A 22852-nucleotide genomic window follows, 5' to 3' on the forward strand; every position below is an offset into this window, starting at 1 on the left:
GGGATATTATACAGGAGGATCTGAATTACCTTGTAAACTGGAGTAATAGTAATAGGATGAAATTTAATAGTGAGAAGTGTAAGGTTATGCATTTAGGGATTAATAACAAGAATTTTAGCTATAAGTTGGGGACGCATCAATTAGAAGTAAGGGAAGAGGAGAAGGACCTTGGAGTATTGGTTGATCATAGGATGACTATGAGCTGCCAATGTGATATGGCTGTGAAAAAAGCTAATGCGGTTTTGGGATGCATCAGGAGAGGCATTTCCAGAAGGGATAAGGAGGTTTTAGTACCGTTATACAAGGCACTGGTGAGATCTCACCTAGAATACTGTGTGCAGTTCTGGTCTCCCATGTTTAAAAAGGATGAATTCAAACTGGAGCAGGTACAGAGAAGGGCTACTAGGATGATCCGAGGAATGGAAAACTTGTCTTATGAAAGGAGACTTAAAGAGCTTGGCTTGTTTAGCCTGACTAAAAGAAGGTTGAGGGGAGATATGATTGCTCTCTATAAATATATCAGAGGGATAAATACAGGAGAGGGGGAGGAATTATTTAACCTCAGCACCAATGTGGACACAAGAACAAATGGGTATAAACTGGCCACCAGGAAGTTTAGACTTGAAATCAGACGAAGGTTTTTAACCATCAGAGGAGTGAAGTTTTGGAATAGCCTTCCAAGGGAAGCAGTGGGGGCAAATGATCTATCTGGCTTTAAGATTCTACTCGATAAGTTTATGGAGGAGATGGTATGATGGGATAATGGGATTTTGGTAAATAATTGATCTTTAAATATTCAGGGTAAATAGGCCAAATCCCCTGAGATGGGATATTAGATGGATGGGATCTGAGTTTCTATAGAAAATTCTTTCCTGGGTATCTGGCTGGTGAATCTTGCCCATATGCTCAGGGTTTAGCTGATTGCCATATTTGGGGTCGGGAAGGAATTTTCCTCCAGGGCAGATTGGAGAGGCCCTGGAGGTTTTTCGCCTTCCTCTGTAGAATGGGGCATGGTTGACTTGAGGGAGGCTTCTCTGCTCCTTGAAGTCTTTGAACCATGATTTAAGGACTTCAATAGCTCAGACATGGGTGAGGTTTTTCATAGGAGTGGGTGGGTGAGATTCTGTGGCCTGCGCTGTGCAGGAGGTCGGACTAGATGATCAGAATGGTCCCTTCTGACCTTAGTATCTATGAATCTATAGCTGAAAAATTCCTAAACATCAAAAACCCACATCCACTTTCTCAACCTACCATCAGGCAAAGAAAAGAACATAGCCTACAAACTAACTGTATGTTTTTAAAATTCTGGTAACATTCAAATATAGTGAAATACATACCCAAATAGGTTACATACATAAAGCTTCCCCACACTGCCCTGGCACAGTGTTTAATCTTTGTTTAGGAAAGAGCATGCTAGAAGCAAGAGGGAAGTCAAGTTTCTTTCATCCCTTTTTAATCCTTGCTCTATCTACTGAGATCACCAGTAAGGGGCTAATACTCACATGTGGAAGTCGGTATTGTGATGTTCACCTCTGTCCACTGGGAATTGGTCTTATGTGACACGGGCCACACAATCTGAAAAATATGAGAATAATTTTTAGTAACTACCAAATTGAACTAGATTTGAACCAGTAAATTATAGAAGAAAGCTACATGATCACTAAATATATTACATAAAAATAAAGAGGCTCATCTATTCAGTAACACTCCAATGGATACACTCCCTTGATCTTGAGATATTGTTGTTCATCACAACTCCACTTTATGTTCCTTCAGGCAGTTCTGATCTGGGTGCCAAGGTTTTCATAAGATCAATTTGATCTAATATTTTTGGTAAGATTTTGAGTTTAAGCTTAAACTTGGCTCTGTGGTGTTTGCAATATCTACAGTGCTCTACTATTCAGAGTTTTAAAGACTGACAATGAAATTATTCCAGTTCCTTTAGTGCAGCCTTGCAAAATTCAACTTGCCAATTCATCCAGGGCAAGTAATTTTTTTTGACAGTTGAATAAAATATACTTTTTTCATTATATTTGTTATTATATTAATAGGAAGATGAGAAAAATTAATGCCTGGGCCAGTAAATTTATGGAACTGAAAAAATCTACATTGACATATACCTTAGACATGTATGATTTTATTGTAAGTAGTTTTAGAGCTAAATTATATCCTTAATTATATTGTTAAATACCTACTACATAAATCCTCAATGTGCAGTAGAGTAAGACTGTCATGATAACTAGTAGTCATTTTCAAATTAATCTAATATTATACTGTCTTTCAAGTAGCATGAATCTTCATATCCACAGCATTTTAATGGAGGTTCTTCAAAGTGGGCATGGTTTTGCAGTAAATTAAGATTAAGAAAATGCTTAGTCACTAAACATAGTGTCATCTGAGAGCATATTTGAAGAATATAATTTGAACTGACCTTGGAAGGAATCATTTACATTCCTCATGTGCATAACCAGTGAGGAGCTATCTATATGCAGTTTCACACCTCATGAACTTTTGCCCATTATCCATCTAAATCAGAGATCCAAATACAAAATCTGGCACTCGGGACATCATGTGGATTTCTGACATTCCTTGGAAAATGTATGGTCCTGAAACAATGGTTAGATTATAATGATTCACAAATGTAGAGGTTTTTTGGTTTTTAGCCAGGAAGCATAAATATAATAGAGATAATCATCATTTTGCCTAACTGTTTCAAAATTTAACAGAGCATAATAGCATCGAAACTGCTTATACAAAATATGAGAAGGGACTGCAGTATTTCCTGGCATCTGGCATGTCCCTCAGTGAAGTACAGGGCTGGCCTTTCAGTTGTGGCATGCCACCTAGTCTTTGCTATGCTACGGTCTAGGTGAGGGGTTCTCAAACTGTGGGTCAGGACCCCAAAGTGGGTCGCGACCTGATTTTAATGCGGTCACCAGGGACAGCATAAGACTTGCTGGGACCCAGGGCTGAAGCTGAAGCCCAAGATCCACCCCCACCCGGGGCAGTGGGACTTGGGCTCTGGCCTCCTATCCCCTGACCCCGGGACAACAGGTTTCAGGCCCTCTCCCGGGGGTCATGTAGTAACTTTGTTGTCTGAAGGAAGTCACAGTGGAATGAAGTTTGAGAACCCCTGGTCTAGGTGACATGACAATTCACTGATAGTGATGAAAATTTACTGATATGCCAATGTGTGACATGCCTTTCATTTCATGTGCCATGCATATATGCAACCCCTCCTGTGAAATGTTGCAATGTATATTTTTCAAGTCACATTAGATTATGCTGCTGGGCTATAGTCCTTTTGCAATTTAAAAAGTCATAATTAGCTTTCACATTAGAGGACAAGTGTTGGCCAAACTGTTCAGATGCTGTGTTTTAACTGGGGATTGTTTGTTGCTGTATTTTTCCCCCTTGCATACTAGTTTACCATTGCTACAGTGGTCTATTTATGTCCAGTACATAAATCGGTATGATATTTTTGCTGGCTTGGACCATCAGAACAGGGCACATGGCAGACTCAAACACGTACATAGTGACCCGGATATATTCGGAGTTACATCTACAACACTGATCATGTTTGGCAGTGTGAGGAAACAGAAGTAAAGGGGCAGAATACACTATATTTTCCAAAGACAGAAACAAAGTATTTTGCGTTAAGCATGTTTTTCAACACCTCTAGCCACAAACATTATGTATCCAGACACAAACAGCAACATTTACAAGGCCAGAAAGCATGTCCCTTACACACGTGTGTGGGATGAAGGGTGGGAGAATGAGCAAGGACCCTCTCCTCCTCTCTTGTGCAAGGGTCTGTCGGACACTGCTTCCTTGCTGCACTCCCAGTGGCATCTAGCAATCTAAAGGAAATGGTGATGATCGTCACTTTACAGAGCAGGTTGACTCACTGGGGGAGCAAACTTTACCTTAGTAAAGGCATCGCAGTTCCACAGCTACCTGTGTCACAAAATGTAAATATATTAGTTTTAAACACACATAAGCAAAATCTTTTCCATGTAAACTTGCAGTAAAATAAAGAACTATGTAAATATGCTATGAACACTGTTAAAGATTCTATCTAGCCAAACTTCTCAGTCAAATCATTAATGCTATTTTTCTAATGCTCGCAAGTATGTACAAATAGATAAATAAACTTAGGGTATGTCTACACTATAGTTAGACACCCATAGCTGGTCTGTGGCAGCTAAATCAGGCTCATGGGGCTCAGGCTATGGGCCATTTAATTGCAGCGTAGATGTTCAGTATTAGGCTGGAGGCTGTGCTCTGGGACCCTGCAAGGTGGGAGGGTCCCTGAGCTCAGGCTGCAGCTCGAGCCCGAATATCTACACCACAATTAAACAGCCCCTTAGCCCAAGTCAGCTGGCACAGGCCAGCTGTGGGTGTCTATCTGCAATGTAGACATACCCGGTATGAGAGGGACTCCAATTAGGGGTTCAGATTTCCCAGGACTCCTTATATGCCCATAACTATAAGTGTCTTGAGACTCTTCAGTGTTGCCATTTCTCATGATTTTACCATGAGCCTTGAGATACTTAGGGGTTTTTTTTGGGGGGGGAATGTTAGCCCCACATTCCTGGAGATGTGAATTACATGAGATCTCAGCTTTCATTTTAAAAGAAAAGAGTAAAGCTATAGGTTAACCATAGCCTAAGTCGACGTACGTTATGTCACACGGCGGTATGAATTAGCAACCCCAGAGTGAGATAACTTATGCCGACTTAAGCGCCTGTGTGGACAGCAGTATGTCAGTGGGAGAGCTTCTCCTGCCAACACAGCTACCGCCACTCATGGGGTCTGGAGTAGTTAAGACAATGGGAGAGCTCTCTACTCTCGGCTTAGAGCGGCTACGCTAGAGAGCTTACAGTGGTCATAGCCTCCATTTCCATCCCTCATGACTGTGGAGAAAATCTTGAAACTGGGCCCCTTGGTCTCTTTAAATGGAGGGATATTTTAATTATTCAGGCTAGGTATAGAAATCTGATCTTTGCTGGTTTTAACTAATGTCAAAATTTTCAAATAATAAAGTCAAACATATTGGGCAAAATTAACTGCTGGTACAGTAGGGTACAACTCCACCGCCATCAAAGGAAATTGTAACCCATCAGAAGTGAATATAGCCAACTATATTTAGCCATGAAATTACGGTCCTTTCAGTTTAACTGGAGGAAGAAAAAATCAGATGGTGAAGTCCTCCACAAAGCTACATGTGGCAGGCCCAAAGGCACTCAAGAACATATTCTAAGGGCTTGGCTACACTTGCGAGTTACAGCACAATAAAGAAGCCCCGGGCGCACTAGCTCACTACCCGTCCACACTGGCAAGGCACGTAGAGTACTCTGACTCCGCGACTACAGCGCTGCTGGTACTCCACCTCAGCGAGTGGAATAATGTTTGCTGTGCCCCTGCTGGAGCGCCGTGGCGCCAGTGTGGGTGAGGTGTTGCATTACTGCGCTCTGATCAGCATCCGGAAATGTCCCATAATCCCCTTAAGTCAAGTGGCCACTCTTGTCCTTGTTTTTGAATCGCTGCAGGAATGCGGATATGCCCTTTGAAAGCTCCATTTCTAACAGTCGGCTGCTTATCTGCTCTGAGACAAAGCAACCATTAGAGTGGAATGCTGTGTGAGAGAGAGAGGCAGATGGGGGGAGGGTCTGCTGCTGTCTGAACTTACAAGACAGCATGCTGACATGCTCTCAGCCCCCAAAAACCCACTCTCTCTCCCCCCATACAACTCACTCTCTGTCACACTCCACCCCACCCACGCCCCATTTGAAAAGCATGTTGCAGCTACTTGCATGCTGGGATAGCTGCCCATAATGCACCGCTCCCAATGCCACTGCAAGTGCTGCAAATGTGCTTGAAGCTGTCAGTGTGGACAGACTGCAGCACCTTTCCTACTGCACTTTATGAAGGCTGGTTTAACTCAAAGCGCTCTACATCTGCAAGTGTAGCCATGCCCTAATAGGAGTGCGATGAGAACTACAAACTGCTAGACCAGTGGTTCCCAAACTTGTTCCACCGCTTGTGCGGGGAAAGCCCTGGCAGACCGGGCCAGTTTTTTTACCTGCCGTATCCCCGGGTTCAGCTGATCGCGGCTCCCTGTGGCTGTGGTTCGCTGTTCCAGGCCAATGGGAGCTGCTGGAAGCAGCGCGGGCTGAGGGACGTACTGACCGTCACTTCCAGCAGCTCCCATTGGCCTGGAGCAGCGAACCGAGCCACTGGGAGCTGCAATCGGCTGAACTGGCGGACGCAGCAGGTAAACAAACCGGCCCGGCCCGCCAGGGGCTTTCCCTGCACAAGTGGCGGAACAAGTTTGGGAACCACTGTGCTTGACTCGTTTAAAAAAATGCAATGATGCTGCAATCCACACTATACTGTCACTTGAGAAATTTTTTTTCAAGAAAATAACTTAAAAATTAGTTGCCAGGTAAGGCCATTGATCACTATGAATTAAAGCTAACTCGCGTGAATTTGAACAGTTAACAGATGGACTAATTAGAGACCATATGATTTGCAATCTAACAGAGTGAGAAGTAGGTCTTTTGCAAAAGAGGGTCAGTTGATATGTGCAGGATAAACCCATCTCTCACTGTTAACAAGCAACAAGAGAACTGAAATGTATCTACTTAAAAATACATATGAAGGCATAAATGCAAGAGTAAATAGAAACCTGGTTTGCAATAAAACATGGTGGCAAATACAAAGTAATACAAAGGCAATTCTGCATAAGGGTGTTCAGAATAAAAGCTTCTTTTTTCCCCCAAAAGTGCATAACTCAGAACAAAATTGTAACCACCACACAGCTAGGACATAAAGCTGTGATGATGATCCAGAAACAAAGTTCTTGATTGATCTCTTAAAGTGACAAAGCAAATTCCTACATCATATTCCTTTGTGACCCTGGAAATAAATGTTTCATTAGCAAAATCTTACCTTCCTCCCTCAAACCATTTAGCACTGGCCTCTCTATCCTTTCATCTGGTCTAGCCACTATTGTTGAAATAATCATCTCCTACATCATTCTTTATAAATAAATGTTGATTTCTCTGTAGATCAGGTGGATTGATTTTTTACCCATTTCCATGCACTTCTATTTGGGCTACTACCTTTGCATATATGCAGACCACACTACTTTGTCTATGAGATTTACAACTACTTTGCAGTCTGGCTTATTATACTATTTTGCATTACAATATAGATACTGACAACTGAATTTTTAAAAATGTTTTTTAAAAGGAAAACTCAAAAAATAAAATATACAAATCAAAGCAACACAGTTGTTGTTCATGGTAAAGATAAAGTTATTTTCCGTCACAAAACTGGTACAAGACAGGGATTGCTGCAGTGCAAGCTTCCACATTACTTTGCCAGCATGCCTTAGTCCTCATCTGGATATGCCTATTGTAGGGTAATTCAATCTCCACGCCTAATTAGTTCTTAGTATCTCTGCTAAATTGACCCAGTAACTGTGCCCATTCTGAAGGGGACTTAGCAATGTAGACAGTTTGGACATCTGCCTCCTAAGAGGTGGGCTGAAACCGCCAACTCACTTCTTATAAGGTAGTCCAGTAAACAGGTATCTACCCTGGGCTAGAATCAGACTAACTAAAGTAGTGACAAGCTCTATCTCTATCCCAATTATTCAAATTTCTATTATTTTGACACACAGTAGTGGAGCTGGCAATCCATTCTTTTGTGTTATTTCATGTATTGTTCCAACCCTATAACACACCCAACTTCTTTTTTTTCTGATGTAGCCTTCTTTCTTTTGTAAAATCCGATCTCCTTAAAGGCTTTATAAAGTTTTGACAATAAACTGTAGATCTTTTGATACTATTTGAAATTCTATTACAATAAGTTGTGTCTATTTTTATTATCCTTTTTGCTGTACAACCTATCTACTGACACAAAATGATAAAGTGGAATATTTAGAGATCAACATGTATCTTTATATTTTTCCCAAGAGCTACTCTTCCTCATATCCCCCTACTCCCCCTACCACATTCTCCGAAGGTATAGTTTGAAAAAAGCTGGTTTGTTTCCTGTCCATTGGTATAACCCACTTCTTATGGATATATTTGATCTCAGATTTTCAACATATCTTACAACCAGATGACAGCAAACATCCTGCTCTTCATATTATAAATTGTGGTATCACTAAGATTAACATCCAAGTAGAAACAAATAAATACTCCAGTCCAAATCAATATATGTTTGGTTTTCAAATAGATAAAATAATTCTTACACATCAATATAGCATTATGTCTGTACTAACATTGTACACTATTAACACACAATATTGCAAAATAATTAACTCAAATAAAGTATAGCGTACAATGTACATTTAACAAATTGTGAAAGAATTAGTTATTGGTAGGATTGGCAGCAAAGTAAATAATTAGAAAAGCAAACATTTGCTTCTCAAAGAGGGGCAAAATGGTATTGAATTATCAATAAAAAGCAATGTTAGCTGTCTAATATATATTATATAAACATATACACCCCCTCCCCAAAACCAGTGGTCTGGGGCCCCATTGGGGGCCGTGAGCAGGTTTCAGGGGGTCTTCCAAAATAAACCAGAGAGGAGAGCTGGCGTTAGACTCACTGGGGCCCAGAGCAGAAAGCTGAAGCCTGAGCCCTGCCACCCATGGCTGAAGCCGAAGCCCGAGCCCCACTACCCAGGGCTGAAGCTGTAGTCCGAGCCTCCAAACCCCTCCACCAGCTGAAGCTGAACTCCAAGCAACTTAGCTTCGCTGAGGCCTCGTTGCCTGGGACCCTGGGCAATTGCCCTGCTTGCTACCACTTAATGCTGGCCCTGGCTTTTAATCTACTGGTTATGCAGAAAACCAGTTGTTGTGGCACAAGTGGGCCGTGGAGTTTTTATAGCATGTTGGAAGGCCTCAAAGAAAAAAGTTGAGAACTCCTGCCCTAAACCATCAGTGAAAATAATTTTGAAAAATAAGATCTTTTAAGTTTAAAAGGCTGTAAATAAAACCTTCTCTTCCTATTCCTACACATATTTATCGCAGTGACTGCCACTCTTTTTTTTGCTGTAGTTGAATCTGTTTTTCCCTCACTGGAGCAGTGAATGAATACAGCTTAAGAGTTTGAAAGAATATTTATTTATTCCTCAGTAAGTGTAAAAGCCATGATATGCTGTAAAGCCCAGTAACTCTCAGCTGTGTTCAAGTTTATGATGTTATTTAAAAATGAATAATTTATAAAACATTTCCCATAACTTTTAAATTTTATAACTCCCCTATCAATTTCATGCCAAAATCTTTACTTTATATCCATTATTCTCAATTCCCTCTCAATCCTTTCTAGTGGAATGAGGAGCACTCCATAGTGGGGTGTATTTTACTTCAAAAAAAAAAAAAGACAGATGACTGAAGTTAATATTGGGGAAATTTTATGTCAATGAAAACTGTTCAATTTGATTGGTGAAGAACTATACAAAATTAAGTAAAGGAACAAGAACATGCCAATAAATATTTTTTTTCCTAACGTTGACTGAAAACAATGCACAAGGCCTAAATTTATAGCAGTGAGGGTAATTAACTATTGGAAAAATTTACCAAAGGTTGCACTGGATTCTTTATTACTAGTAATTTTTAAATCAATATTGGATTCTTTTTTTAAAAAAAGATATGCTTTAATTTAAAAGGGATTTGGGAAAGTCCTATGGCCTATGTTATACAGCCCAGACTAGATGGTCACAATGGTCCCTTCTGGCCTTGGAATCTCTGAGATTACACTGTGCATAATATAAGTGCCAGGGACAGTGGAACTGGAGTGGCAGTGTGGGGGTCTAGTGCCACTGCAATGGAAATATTGGCGGGGGGAGTGTCTGCCTCTATGGGAACTTTTACACACATGCAAAGATAGAGCAGTCACCACAGGTCCCAGGATCAAGCAGGAACTGCCAGGACTTCCCTTCTTAGCCTGGAGCCAGCTGTCCCATCCACCCCACCAAGTCTCAGTAGTTCCTCTTCCTCCCCCCACCTCCCACAACATAAGTGCACATACAAAAGTCTTCATAGCCCCTGAATCAATTAGTGTATCGTATGTGCATACACTGAATATTCCTACCTACCATGTGAACTTGGCAGGTCTGTGGGCAGGCTGTGCACTTGGCTAGTCTCCCAGCATAAATCAGATCACCATGAGGACCGCCAGAAGTCCCACCTGTAGCCAGGGATAGCCCATGTGTAAAACCTCTATACTGGCTATGGACCTCCAGAGGATCTGTACCTCCAGAGGACCTCCCAATGCTGGACTGATTCTCCTGTGGCCAATTAGTCTGGCTTTAGAGTCACTTTTCATTGATGGCATGGTGCAGAGAGACTACAGTTTAGCTGAGGGTCAGGGCCAAGGTATTTTCAGTGATGGTCCCTATGCCTGGGAACACCCTACTGGAGAAAATCAGAATGTGCTTCAGTCTGATCAATTTCAGACTCCAGTGCAAAAAACCAACCAACCAAAAGCCAACTACAAAATAATGTTCCCACAATGAGAGAAGTTAATAGAGCACTCTCACCTACACCTACTGCAACTACACTCAGAAAGGCAGGCGTAGAACCCATTTTGGCTATTGAGTTGACTATAGAATTTCCTAAGATAAAATGAGCATGTAGGCTTTTTCCAAGTATTAAGCAATATATAAAGAGGTAAAAGAAAGCCTTCACTTTAGAAGATGTTACAGTGTACACCTTCCATGTAAATTTTGTGCAATTATTCAATATGTAGGACATTATAAATAGTGCAGCACTTTAACTGCTATGCAATGACAACCATGAATAAAAATGCTGACTAACCTGCAGCAATTGTACAGGAACTTGCTGCTGTTGCAATCCAACCTTCCTCAACAATTTATGCTGCAAGCTGAGGAAGCTGAAACATTGAGGAAAAAACAAATGGAGATAAGCAAAAACTCGTAGCCAAATTTACTCGGCTTTCAGCAATCAATGCATTTAAAAAAACCAACCCCCCCCCAAAAACCCCACTATCTGCTGCCACAATTGCTACAACAAGACCACTATTGGAACATTAAGAATTTGGAAGTACTGTACATTAGACACATCTAGGGGAGAAGCCACTCAAATGTAATGCAATAATTTTACACGGATTAGAACTACAACTTCTAATAGGACCTCAGTATCACTTAGAACTTCTTCATCTGAAAAGTCTTTTAATACATCTAAAGCCCTTTTTGCAAGGTAATATTTTGAACAAGCCTAGCAACTTGCAGTACATGTATAAAAAAAATCATAAAGTACTACAAAATACACGTGGCCTCATTAGGAATAAATTTAGGCTTTACATCAGCTGCAGTTATTTCAGAACGTTGTGTCAATGTCAATCATGCATTCAATGAAATCAAGTTGCAGAAGTTTGCTTTACAACATACTTTTAACACATTCTAGATTTCTGAAACTTATTCAAATTTTGGAACACAATTTGAATGACTAATGCCTTCTGATGGCCCACCTGCTCTCTCTTGACCAAAAGAGTCTGGGCTAGATCCAGTCAACGGAGTTAAGCCAGTTTGCACCACTTAAGGATCACCCCAACCCCAAGCCACTTTTTTTGTGGCAAGTGCTTGGTTACATTTTTAAAAAATCATTTGTCTCAGTTTTAAAGGAAAGAAGATTAAAGTCAATTTGACTTAATGTGTTCGGTAACATCTGCTTATGTTCGATCCATGCTACATACATATTTTTGCTAGATACAGGATCCTAGGTATAAGCAAAGACCAAGGAAGATAATATAAATAAGTGACTTCATGAAGCTCAGAGTCATGTGGTGGAATTCAAACCCAGATTATATATTTGCCTTGAGATGAAAGCAAAATGTGGGGCTTGTCTTCACCTACAGAGCCGCTATAGCACCTGAGTGAAGATGCTACTATGCCGACAGAAGAGCTTCTTCTTTTGGTGCAGTTAATCCATCTCTGTAAGAGGTGATATCTATGTCGACGGGAGACGCTCTTCCGTTGAAATAGTGCTGTCTACCCCAGGGGTTCCATTGGTATAACTATGTTGCTCAGTGGGGTGGATTTTTCACACTTCTGAATGATGTAGTTACACAGATACAAGTCTGTAGTGTAGACCTGGCCTTAGATAAAGCCATGTATATCTCTGAGAGCTTGTCTTCTGATGTGACTATCATTGATCTCTCCAAGCATATTCATTTCAGTCTTGTAATCATTTTTGTTAGCCACCTTTTAGATGTTTGGCATTAGAGATGCCGGACATTAAAGTGAAAAATCTCTCGTTCTGCAGTACTCAGAGGGACATGAAGCTACAGGCAAGTAAGGAAAGGGAAATTTCTCTTACTGAATGAAGATTGGTTTCTATGACAGCTGAGCTACAACGTTCCATGAACATTATCTTCCAAAAGTCAAAAGAATACTTTTTAAATACAACGTTGGTACACCATCAGAAACTTTATTCAATAGTATATGGAGAAAAAAAATAAAATAAAACCCTCTCTTACAACATGGTACATTTTCTGATCACAAAGTTCCTTGTGTGTTGCCCAAATCAGTCTCTTAGACTGCAAGCCCCTCAAGGCCAGGGACTCCGTATTCTGTGTTTTACACTGACCCAAAAACGTGATCAGTGCTGAACAAAAAAATCATTCCCTCGCAAAACTGGTTGTCCATTTTTTTAAATGGAATGTTTACTTATGTTTGTTAGAAGATGTATAATTTAATAGCACATCTAAGAACCTGCAGAGTTTGCTAAAAGAACTCTATCTTTATATGGATATTCATATTCAGTAAATTAGTCTAATATTTGAATTGAAACAAAATGACAGGTTATGAGGATTCTCTAACTACAAGAAAGGGTCATATATTATTGATGTTTTCTAACCTATCAGAATAAGTTCTGGAAATTAATAAATCAAAACTTCTCTCTCCAATTCCAGTATATTAAATGTCAAAAAACTTCAACTGGGAGCTAGTGTGGATCGGCATTTAGCACTTAGTCTGGATTCCTGTTTTCTATTCCTGGTTCTCCCCTGATTCACTGTGAGCAAATCATTTCATTGCTTTGGGACTCATTTTACCCATCTTTAAAATGGGAATGAAATTTGTAACAACTCTGTGAGGTATAAGATCATGTCATCAGAAGTTCTTGAGCAAGAGGTATTATATAAATAACTAAACTTTTTAAAAATAGTGCTGCTAATATGGGAAAATACTTCAAAACGGCTAAATTTTGTGCTGCCCATGTATTCACGGCTATGTTTCTTCAAACTATGGCTGGCTTTCAAAAACTCTGCCTCAGAAGAAACCCATATGAATTTGGGGGTTGGGAGAAGGGAGTGTGAATGCCTAGGACAGTATTTGTATTGCTGAATGCAAATGTATACATATATTTTCAGAAATGCTAAATGTATGAATGGCAGGATTTTATTTTCTTGTTAATTCACTCAGCTGTCCATTTGTTTCTGCTCATGCCCTGCCCAAAAGTGTGGGAGACAGATTAATAATAATAATAATAAAAAAGATATAAAGGTACATCTGAAGCAATGATAAAGATAAGCGATAAGAGTTTTCAGAGAGACTATACACTGAATGAAGCCCATCTGCTTTAAACATTTTTAAATACTGTGCCATTTCAGCTGTTCCAAATGTTAGGCATAATTTAAAATATGAAGAATTAAATAGGGAGGTTTGTCATTTGCAGGTAGATATGCACAGTGTGATGTCCATCACCTTTAAAAATTGAACTGGAAAGGCACAGCAGTGGAACAGCAAGAAAGCAGACATGATGCTTGTATTAAAATGTTATGCCCAGTAGGTCATAGCTCAATATGGATATATCTATACAGCAATTAGACACTACAGCTTCTCTCATACAAAGGGCCCAGGTGCAGATTTTATTAAGAACTAACAATTATGCTCTCACATACCAATTCATAGCATGTAGAGAAAATAATGTTTTGTGATCCAGTCATTGAAGGTTTCCCATGCAGCCCTAATGGCACAACCAATTGTGCGTTGACTGCTGTCTCTTGTGTCTGTCAGTATATGTTTAAAGCACGTACTGGGTGCTCTATGGGAAGAAGTGTGCTAAAATGAAAGCTACATTTTCTTCTAGGAATATTGATGGAGCAAATTTATAGGATCCCTGGATCAGGGCTCTGTAGTTGAGGTACTGAGGGTGAAAAAAGACAGTGGGACTTTTCAAGTTTGTCACTTCATAGTGTGTCTACTTCTACTTCGACACAACACTGGAGTAGGAATCCCTCAAAGATAAATATATCATCCTGGACTTGATGTAAATAATTCTAAGCTCACCACAACCCAAGCAGAAAATGAATGGAGATAACTCAGTCAGGTTTCCTAAGATCTCAGATCTTTAAGCCAGGTTTTATTAGATGAGTATATTATGTATAATTAGTACTAAATAGCATTTAGAAGTGTATAATATTCACACATTCCCTCCTCACTCAATATGCTTCCATTTGCATTTTCTGAAAAAATGATCTTCTTTTCTGTGCTATGTAGTGTGGAGACACCTACTGGAAATAAATTAAGTAGAACAAAAGCTGGGAACTAATTTACACAAGGGAATATAAGATAGCTCAAACTGCTAATAAGAGGAGTTGTATAAATCTTCATTAGTGTTGCCACTGCTACTTATCTCAGTCATCATAGAGCACTGCTGAATTTAATTTCCCCCTACTTACTGGTTGTGGGATTGAGAAAGTCTTGTTTGAGAATCTTTACAACTAATGCTTTAAAAAAAGTTAGAGTCCCTGGTTAAAGACTTACTATTTAAACCTCTCCAAAGCAATCTCTTTGCCACACTACATTTCTCATGTTTTATTACTCTAAAAATAGACAGATGACCATATTCAACTGAACAACATTTAAACTTGACATATGATTCTACTTTAATTTTTTAAAATCTTCACAGCTCTTAACAGTTCTACATTTTGAGATAAAGGCAGCATTTTGAATTAGATTGTCTGGTCTGCTTTTATCCTGCTTTCTTTAATATCTACAGTATGGTAGAGAAAAAATGATTTAACTAGAAAAATGTGCATACTATAACCTGAGGGACTGGAGGGAGGGGCATTTTAAGAGAAAAAGCATTGAATAGGTACAAAAGTTATAGGCTTGGTTTAAAGATGGGTGAGGAGAGAAGGGGCATTTTTATTTTAAAATTTCAAACTTTTTTTAAATAAGAGTTTCTTTCCAAACATCTTTCATGGCAGTTGTTAATGACTTAAATATGTCTTGCGAATGATGGCATCCAGAGTGCAAAGATTTGTACAAATAAAAAACACCCCCCTCCAAAAAACCAAAAATACCAATCGTAAGAAACATGTTTAAACTTGCATGTCTCCAAAAGAGACTTTTGACAATTAAAAGTGTTTGTTTCTAAATGAACAACTGCTATTCACAAAAAATGAGGTGAGAATTACAACCCAAGTTTTCCTGTGCTATATGTTCTCCTGCTTCTGAGGTCTGGTCAGCAACCCCAGCCTTGGCATGGCAACACAGAGACATGTAGGAACATATACCATTGAGAATCAGTGGAGCAGAGCTTTGCCTTATCCCTCATGTGAGGGCAGTGGAAGTGTCCAGGGTAGGAACCAGTTCTGCCTTCTTTAGGCCACTGAGAGCTCCCTACCATGAGGGATATTCTCAGATGGCCTGTTTCAGCCAGAATCTGGCTCCTTTGCACCACTTGAACCATGCAAAAGAGCCAGGTTAGAGGTGATAATTGGTTACTTAGTAAATATTAAAAGAAAACAGAAGGTGGTATATAATGGCTACTTGTAAACATATCTAATTATTATAATAAATTAATGGTCTTAATCACAAAATTAAGTTGGTCCAATAAAAGATTTATCTCACTTACCTTGTCTCTCTAAAATTAAAGTGAGTGTCTTTGGAAATGATTGATGGACATGTACAAGTTAAACAGCTGCTGAAAAAGTATTTCTCTCAAAAAATACTAAAGTCATTTGAGGTTTTCCATGAAAAATGTCATTTTGTTTCACTGGGAAAAAACTGGCTGCTTAACTTTTTACCAAACCACTAGAAAAAGGACAGAGGGGAATAGCATTTTTCCCCTCAGCAAAGTGAAATTTTTGAAGTTTTGGTGAAAAGTGACACATTTCAACTAAAAGAAAAGGAGTACCCGTGGCACCTTAGAGACTAACAAATTTATTAGAGCATAAGCTTTCGTGAGCTACAGCTCACTTCATCGGATGCATCCGATGAAGTGAGCTGTAGCTCACGAAAGCTTATGCTCTAATAAATTTGTTAGTCTCTAAGGTGCCACGGGTACTCCTTTTCTTTTTGCGAATACAGACTAACACGGCTGCTACTCTGAAACATTTCAACTAAAATGAACATTTCCTGCCAGAAAGTTAGTTTTGGTCAAAGACATTTTGACAGCATCATTTTTGTAAATGCCTTGCTGGTCATAGTGTGTTTCTAAACCTCGCCATTTACATTTGTATTTCCTCTCCCCCCTTTCTTAAACATATAGGACTTTTTCTTATTCTTAAAGACACTTGTGCATAAACTGAAAATATTAGCAAATCCCTATGCCCAGCAATAGCAATGGAAATTCTTGCAGATTCTACTCTTTATATTGGGCCAGGCTGAAAAAGCAGTTATTGGTTCTGTGCTTCCATCACATATGGTAAGTGTTACCTAACCAACACATAGGCTCATATTAGTTTACTTTTTCTTTGTCATGAGCCTAGCTTGGGTTGCTAGGGACCTAATTAACCTAGTAACTTTTTAGGGAACATAAGGAAGATTGAACTTGAAACTACATTTTACTTAAATATTTTCCTGATTATTGCAATACTTGCTATTTAAGGAAGACCCTCTTTATACACTTAAGTAAAATGTCATCCTACAGCTCAAAAAAAAATAAATTGAGTGCTTAAGGACAAAAAGGACGTTCTGAACAAACGTAGTTCATTGTCACCATCAGACCTTGCGGAGATATTTGAAGAGCAGGTTGAAAAGGTTGGAATCATTATCTGTACAACTCCATTCACACAAACTACTATTTTGAACAACAGAACAGTCGACTGTCAAATTGTTCCCATTTTGGGAGGTCCACTCAGAAGCTAAAATGGTCATCCTAAAAATAAAACATGGTGTCTTTGGTAATGGAGGGACAAGTGGACTAACCAGCTACACATGCTTTATTTCCCTGACCTGATCATTTCAATTCAGTCTCCAAGAGAGAATCAAAAATAGGACTGCTCCTAAACTTGAAGTATTTCCATAGTTCTCTTTTGCTTCCTCAACCCAAACAAAGGTGAAACATCAGAGGACTCACAAAGGTAGGTCTAAAATATTATAAATAATATTACCTCTTTACCTGGCCTTTACCACTATTTAATAAAATGAGAGTCATCATTCAACAGTTAGGTTTCTTAGATAGCCTTGAAAATTTTCAAAATTGAAAGTACCTCATGATCAATTTTTTAAAATAGTAAATTGCTAACAGAAATACCTCCAAATTGTTGTTTTCAGCAAACTTCTTAAGATCCTGGGATTAAGATCTGACAACAGATCACTTCCTTGCAGAAGGAGGGAGATCATAGTTGTATGTTTGGAATCCGGAAGCAAGTTAAAAGCTTAACAGTTAATAAGAGCTTAACTGAACTGCATTACCTGTAGGAGAGGAACCAAACTCCACCTCAAATGATCTCCAGCAAACTGTCAAGAGAACTCAAGAGTGTGATCCCAGCCTCTGGCAATGGCATGGCACCATTCAAAATCTTCTAACAATGGGTGCCATTAAACTAAATAAAATACACATAATGCCCTGTGGTTGCTAAAGTTTAACACGTTATTTCCCATTCTAAATATAGGTAATACCTCAAATGGAGTAAAATTCATCTTTGTGCAGAGGTACTGAAGAGGTGCACAGGTCTTGTGATGGCACTCAGCACAAATTGTACACTATTGTACCATTTCCCAAGTAACCTTTCATGGATGGGTCATGCACACAACAATGAGAAGGAGTAGGGCTAGAACCTGAGTTGGTGTAACTCAGAGCTGCTCCACTAAAGTAACTTAGTACAGCCTCAAGTTTTTGCAAATGCAAAATACTGTACAGTAGAACACACAAAGATTAAAACATAAAATAAAAAAAAAACCCTCACTCCACAGGAACAGCCACTCCTGTCCTGCAGGACTGAGCCTGGCTTCCTAGTTCAGGGTTTCTGACCTGGCACATAGGGACGCAGAGCCACTCACTCAGATTTGGCCCTGGCAGCCCCTCCCTCGCCATCATGACACAGAGGGGTGGCCTCGCCAAACCTGAACAGCATTGTGACCCCATGTGCCAGATCACAATCCTGGGAGCAGGGAACTGTACAGGAGTTGCTGACATGGGGCAAGGGCAGGGGGGGGCTCTCTCTCTGTGCAACTCCACCCACCCACCAGGGGTGGGAACCAACCCTGGGGGAGGAAATGCATAAAAACAAAACAAGAAATTCCTGAAAAATGAAATGAAGTTATAAATAGGAATTTCGCAGGTCTCTGTGAATTGGCATAGATGCATTGATTTCAAATATTGATTTATATCAGCTGAAGGACCTAGTCCAATATATTCAAGTTACTTTCTATATGGGAGCAATCTTTTAAAAATATAGGGCTTCCTGAATTTTCTGAGCTCTACTCAAAAGCACCAAAAGGTTTCAGGTGTATAAATTTTCATTTATGCAAGTCTGTAAAAGCCAGACAGATTTAAATCCTAATGTATCCATTTTTCTCATTGGTGGCCTGATGGAACAAGGGGAGTATTTTACTACAATCCCATGAAATACAGGTCCTCTCTCCTTCAGTCAGTGCAGGTAATCGCACATCCAGTAAAATGTTGAAATAGGCATTCAGAATAAAATCATTTTACAGGAAATTTGCAAAGTCTTATTGTGCATGACTAAAATTCAGCAGATTACACTAGCACTGCAGCTTTACAGCTGGTTCTCTAGACACCCATTATATTTTGTGAGCTGTTTGTACTGTAGCTTTTGATATTCTTAAAGGATTGACGGAATCCATTTCCTTTCAAATAAGGCCGTTTTCAATTTAGCAGCATTCACTAACCTGCAAATCAGTGTCTGCGAGACACTCTTAAGAATATCACTTTCAGACGACGGATGTTTTGCAGGTGGTTTTGCAAAGAACCATGAAATGCAGCTGCCACAAAACCTTTGATGAGACATAAGTAGAACAACATCAAAAGTATGCTGCCTTTTGAGCAAATACATGAAAGTGCAAAACTAGCTGACAGTGTCACATCATAAAATTCATTTTAGCTAGCAGACAGAAACAGAGAAAAAAAGATATGTTCATAGGTTGGAATTTAGGCTGCAGAGGATAAAGAGAAATATTTTTTAAAACCACTATTATTTCACATTCTTGTAGGCTGAAAACAGAAACTAACCCTTTCAAAGGGGATTTATGGAAATCCTGATGTCATAAGCCACAAAATTGACTTCTATAACATTTCTCAATGGTTTTATACTTTTCAAGACAGACGTTTGGCCAAGATTAATTTTTTTTCATGTGGACTTTTTTATTACAACTTTAAGGACTTGTTCAAAATCTGAACACTCACGTTTAATACAATGGGTGAATGGCAGCACTCTATAGTTAAAATTACAAAACACTTCTCATTATTACATGCTATTTTCACTCAGCTTTTCACCTTTAATCTGAAATATTGTATGCTTAGTCTCTGTACGAAGAGCCGAGGAGGGATGGGGGGGGGGCACGCACGTGTAGGTTTGGTTTAAATTTCAGCAAAAATTTCTTCCGCTATTTTTGGTCTTATCTACACTATAAAAAGAATTGTGTAAAGAGTTTAAATGTGATTACTGCTGAATCATAAGAGGGTTTAGTCTAATGTCTGTGCATGCAGCTACACCATGTTATAACCAGCACTAAAATAGTAAAACTTTAAAAAAAAAATCCAAACCCACCCTCTCTACCCTATCTAGATATAGCTTATTTTTGTTTAACTTTTAACTCTAGCTCAGTCCCGTCCATGCACAGGCTCAACCAAACTTTTCTGACAACATGACAGATAACTAAGCTTAACCACTACTGTTCAGCTCAATCAATGGGCTTAAGCACCTGTTTCAGGTTAGGCATGTGTTTAAGTGTCCTTCCTGAATAGGGATACTTTCCTGAATCAAGACATAAATGCTTTGAATAGGGATAGGATTATTTACATGCATAAAGTTAGGCACTTGTTTAAGTGCTTTACTCAACTGGGACCATAACCTTTTGTCCATACCAAGTGTCCGCTATATTTCAGCCATTATTTCTGGAGACCCTTTGGGGGAAAAAATGGCTGTAATTTTTTACTTTTATTTTCTTTACGTTGGGAGAAGTATATTTTCCCCCAGATCAAAACCAGGAATTTTGTTTTTTTGGAAAATGAATATTCACTTTTGGGCAGAGATCAAGGACCAATTTATAGTAACTTTACTCCACAGTAGATTGGGCAGGTATAACAAGAGGGGTATGGCCAAATAACCTATTGGGTCTAATGGCGGGTAAGTCAAAATACAGCTTGGCCAGAACTGAGAATCTGAGTCATCTTTACTCAAAAGCTTTCATATGTAAGGTATTAGTTTTAACACTCACTTTATTACTAAAAGCACTTCCCTGAATACATCTGCTCAACAATATGTAGAAGTTCATAAGACTTTTCTACGTATGTGATCCAAACCATTACTTTGATGCGATATAGGTGCACTCCTCAAAGCCTGTGACAGATATAGTCACTGAAGGCCAAGCAAAAAGGTGGAACTATAGCCATTCATCCAGTTATCAGAAAACAGTTCAGACCATGCATTCTACAAATTCATGTTTAAAAGAACATTCTAAATTTCAGTATGGATTCTCTAGGAGGTATTTCCAGCAATGCTTCTGTAAGTGGAAATCACCCATTCTGACTTTTTTGTTTTAAGATTAAGTTATCAGCACATCTCTTTTTGCACTTTTTAAATGCTAAGAAGAAATTTAGACTTCAATAAGCCTTTTTGAATTCTGCCGTGGACAGAAGTATTTTCCTCAGCAATATGCAGAATTGTGGTTAGACAATGCTACTTTGTAAGTAAAAATACAAATTATCTGCTATCGAAAAAGATAAAAGGGTTGAAATATTAGTTGAGGTATATTATAGCTTCCTTTAGAATACATTAACTGGAGGAGTAGGATAGGATTGCTTTGATAGAACACATGTTTAAAATGAATGCCTTCATTCAGTGTCCTTGCCAGTGAGTCATTCACAAAATTTGAATGCATCTGGCTTAATTTTGATCAGCATTTGGGACTATTTTGATTTTCTTGGCAAAGGATCTGAACCTATCTTTACTTGAATTCTCACAGAAGTTTATTCTTACCTAGAGATAAAAAAAACAAAAAACCCAAAGCATTCACTTATATATGTATTCATATTTGATTCAATATGAGGAGCAAATTTTAAATTGTTTGTAGTATGTTTGTGGCTACAGCAAACTCATTTCTAGTGTCATAGGTATGTTCCATGCCAACGGATATTTTGTAAGTAATTCTCTCTTTAATCAAGGTGTATGAAATGGTATATTTGTGTTTCCACAGTTAAAGGTCTGTCAGCATTTCCATTAAAACCCCTCTTACAGGAATGTATAACCTAAACCATAAAAAAAATTGCCCTAGGCTGAAATGTAGCTGGTATCCAGTTCAAATACTTTTTTCCCCAAAAAATGGTTTTGGAATGTATTTCACTTGTTAAAACCAAGAATAAGAGTCCTGATCCTGCATCCACTGAAATCTGTTTCACCTATTCCTGAAGTTATGTGATGTGACTAATTTGGGTTCTCCCTTCAACATCATTGATCCTTGGTCTTAAGAAACCACCTTTACAGTAGTATAGCTGTCCTTGTACTACCATCATGTACAATCTTGGCGCTACACGGCATATATGTTCTTGCTGTCTTGCCTGTCATCAGGTGCTGTTTGTACATTTACTGGCTGTTCTTTCTGAGTTCAGGCATTTCTTTAATACCTATATTCTAGCAGTATTTGGCTTGCGATCACTGCTGTTTGATTTGTTCTGACATCTTTGCCACTACTTCTGGCTTCAAAAGTTTATTTGCTGACGAGAATAGAGTCCATGTGTGACAGGACATGAAACACTGTACCGGGCTATTGCCCAAGCCTTCCGTTGGTGTAGTTCTCTAGTCCAATATTACTGTACATCGGTCTAATTATTCTGGTATGCCTTGTTAGCAATTTCTTGACTCCACTCTCGGAAGATAGGATACTGGGCTAGATGGAGCTTTAATCTAACCCAGTATGGCGGTTCTTATGTTGATGATCTTGATAACTGTTTCTGCCCATAGGCTAGCTGTGGTGTTGAGAAGATGTGTCATTCAAATTCTGCTGATGCAAACTGCAAAATTCCCAACAGGCAAAATTGAGGTCTATTATATGTAATCACAGTTGCTGGATTTCCATGCAGGTCAAACCAAATTTTGCAACATTCAATGACAGAGGCTGCTCCTGTTGCATGAGAGGGATTTATTTCTCAATAATCAGAATATTTATCAGCCATCAGAAGGTATACTTGATTTCCTAATATACTTGGGTCCATACCTATTTTACTCCATTGGTGCACAGATGTTTCATGTGTCATATTAGCTAGGGATTTATTGAAGATACAGCACTGGCTTTATCATCTTTGGTACCTAAAATGATACAATTCTCTACCAAGTTTGTTTGCAGGTGTGCAAAATCTGCATAAAGAGGCTATCTGGCTGATACTAGTTGCCTATT

At 39.0% G+C, this 22852-nt stretch overlaps 1 long non-coding RNA gene across 1 annotated transcript in view; it reads right to left on the reverse strand.

The window, feature by feature from the left end:
• Positions 1-1721: 1721 nt before the first annotated feature.
• The window catches only part of LOC122460878, a 65141-nt gene continuing 44010 nt past the window's right edge, over positions 1722-22852 (reverse strand). The window contains exons 2-3 of the long non-coding RNA XR_006282471.1: positions 10839-10914; positions 1722-1787 (exon numbers count right to left, since the gene is read on the reverse strand). This is a non-coding gene — a long non-coding RNA (uncharacterized LOC122460878). The remainder of the gene's footprint in view (positions 1788-10838; positions 10915-22852) is intronic.

This window comes from Dermochelys coriacea, chromosome 7, assembly GCF_009764565.3.
Source record: "Dermochelys coriacea isolate rDerCor1 chromosome 7, rDerCor1.pri.v4, whole genome shotgun sequence".
NCBI classification, from domain to species: Eukaryota; Metazoa; Chordata; order Testudines; family Dermochelyidae; genus Dermochelys; species Dermochelys coriacea.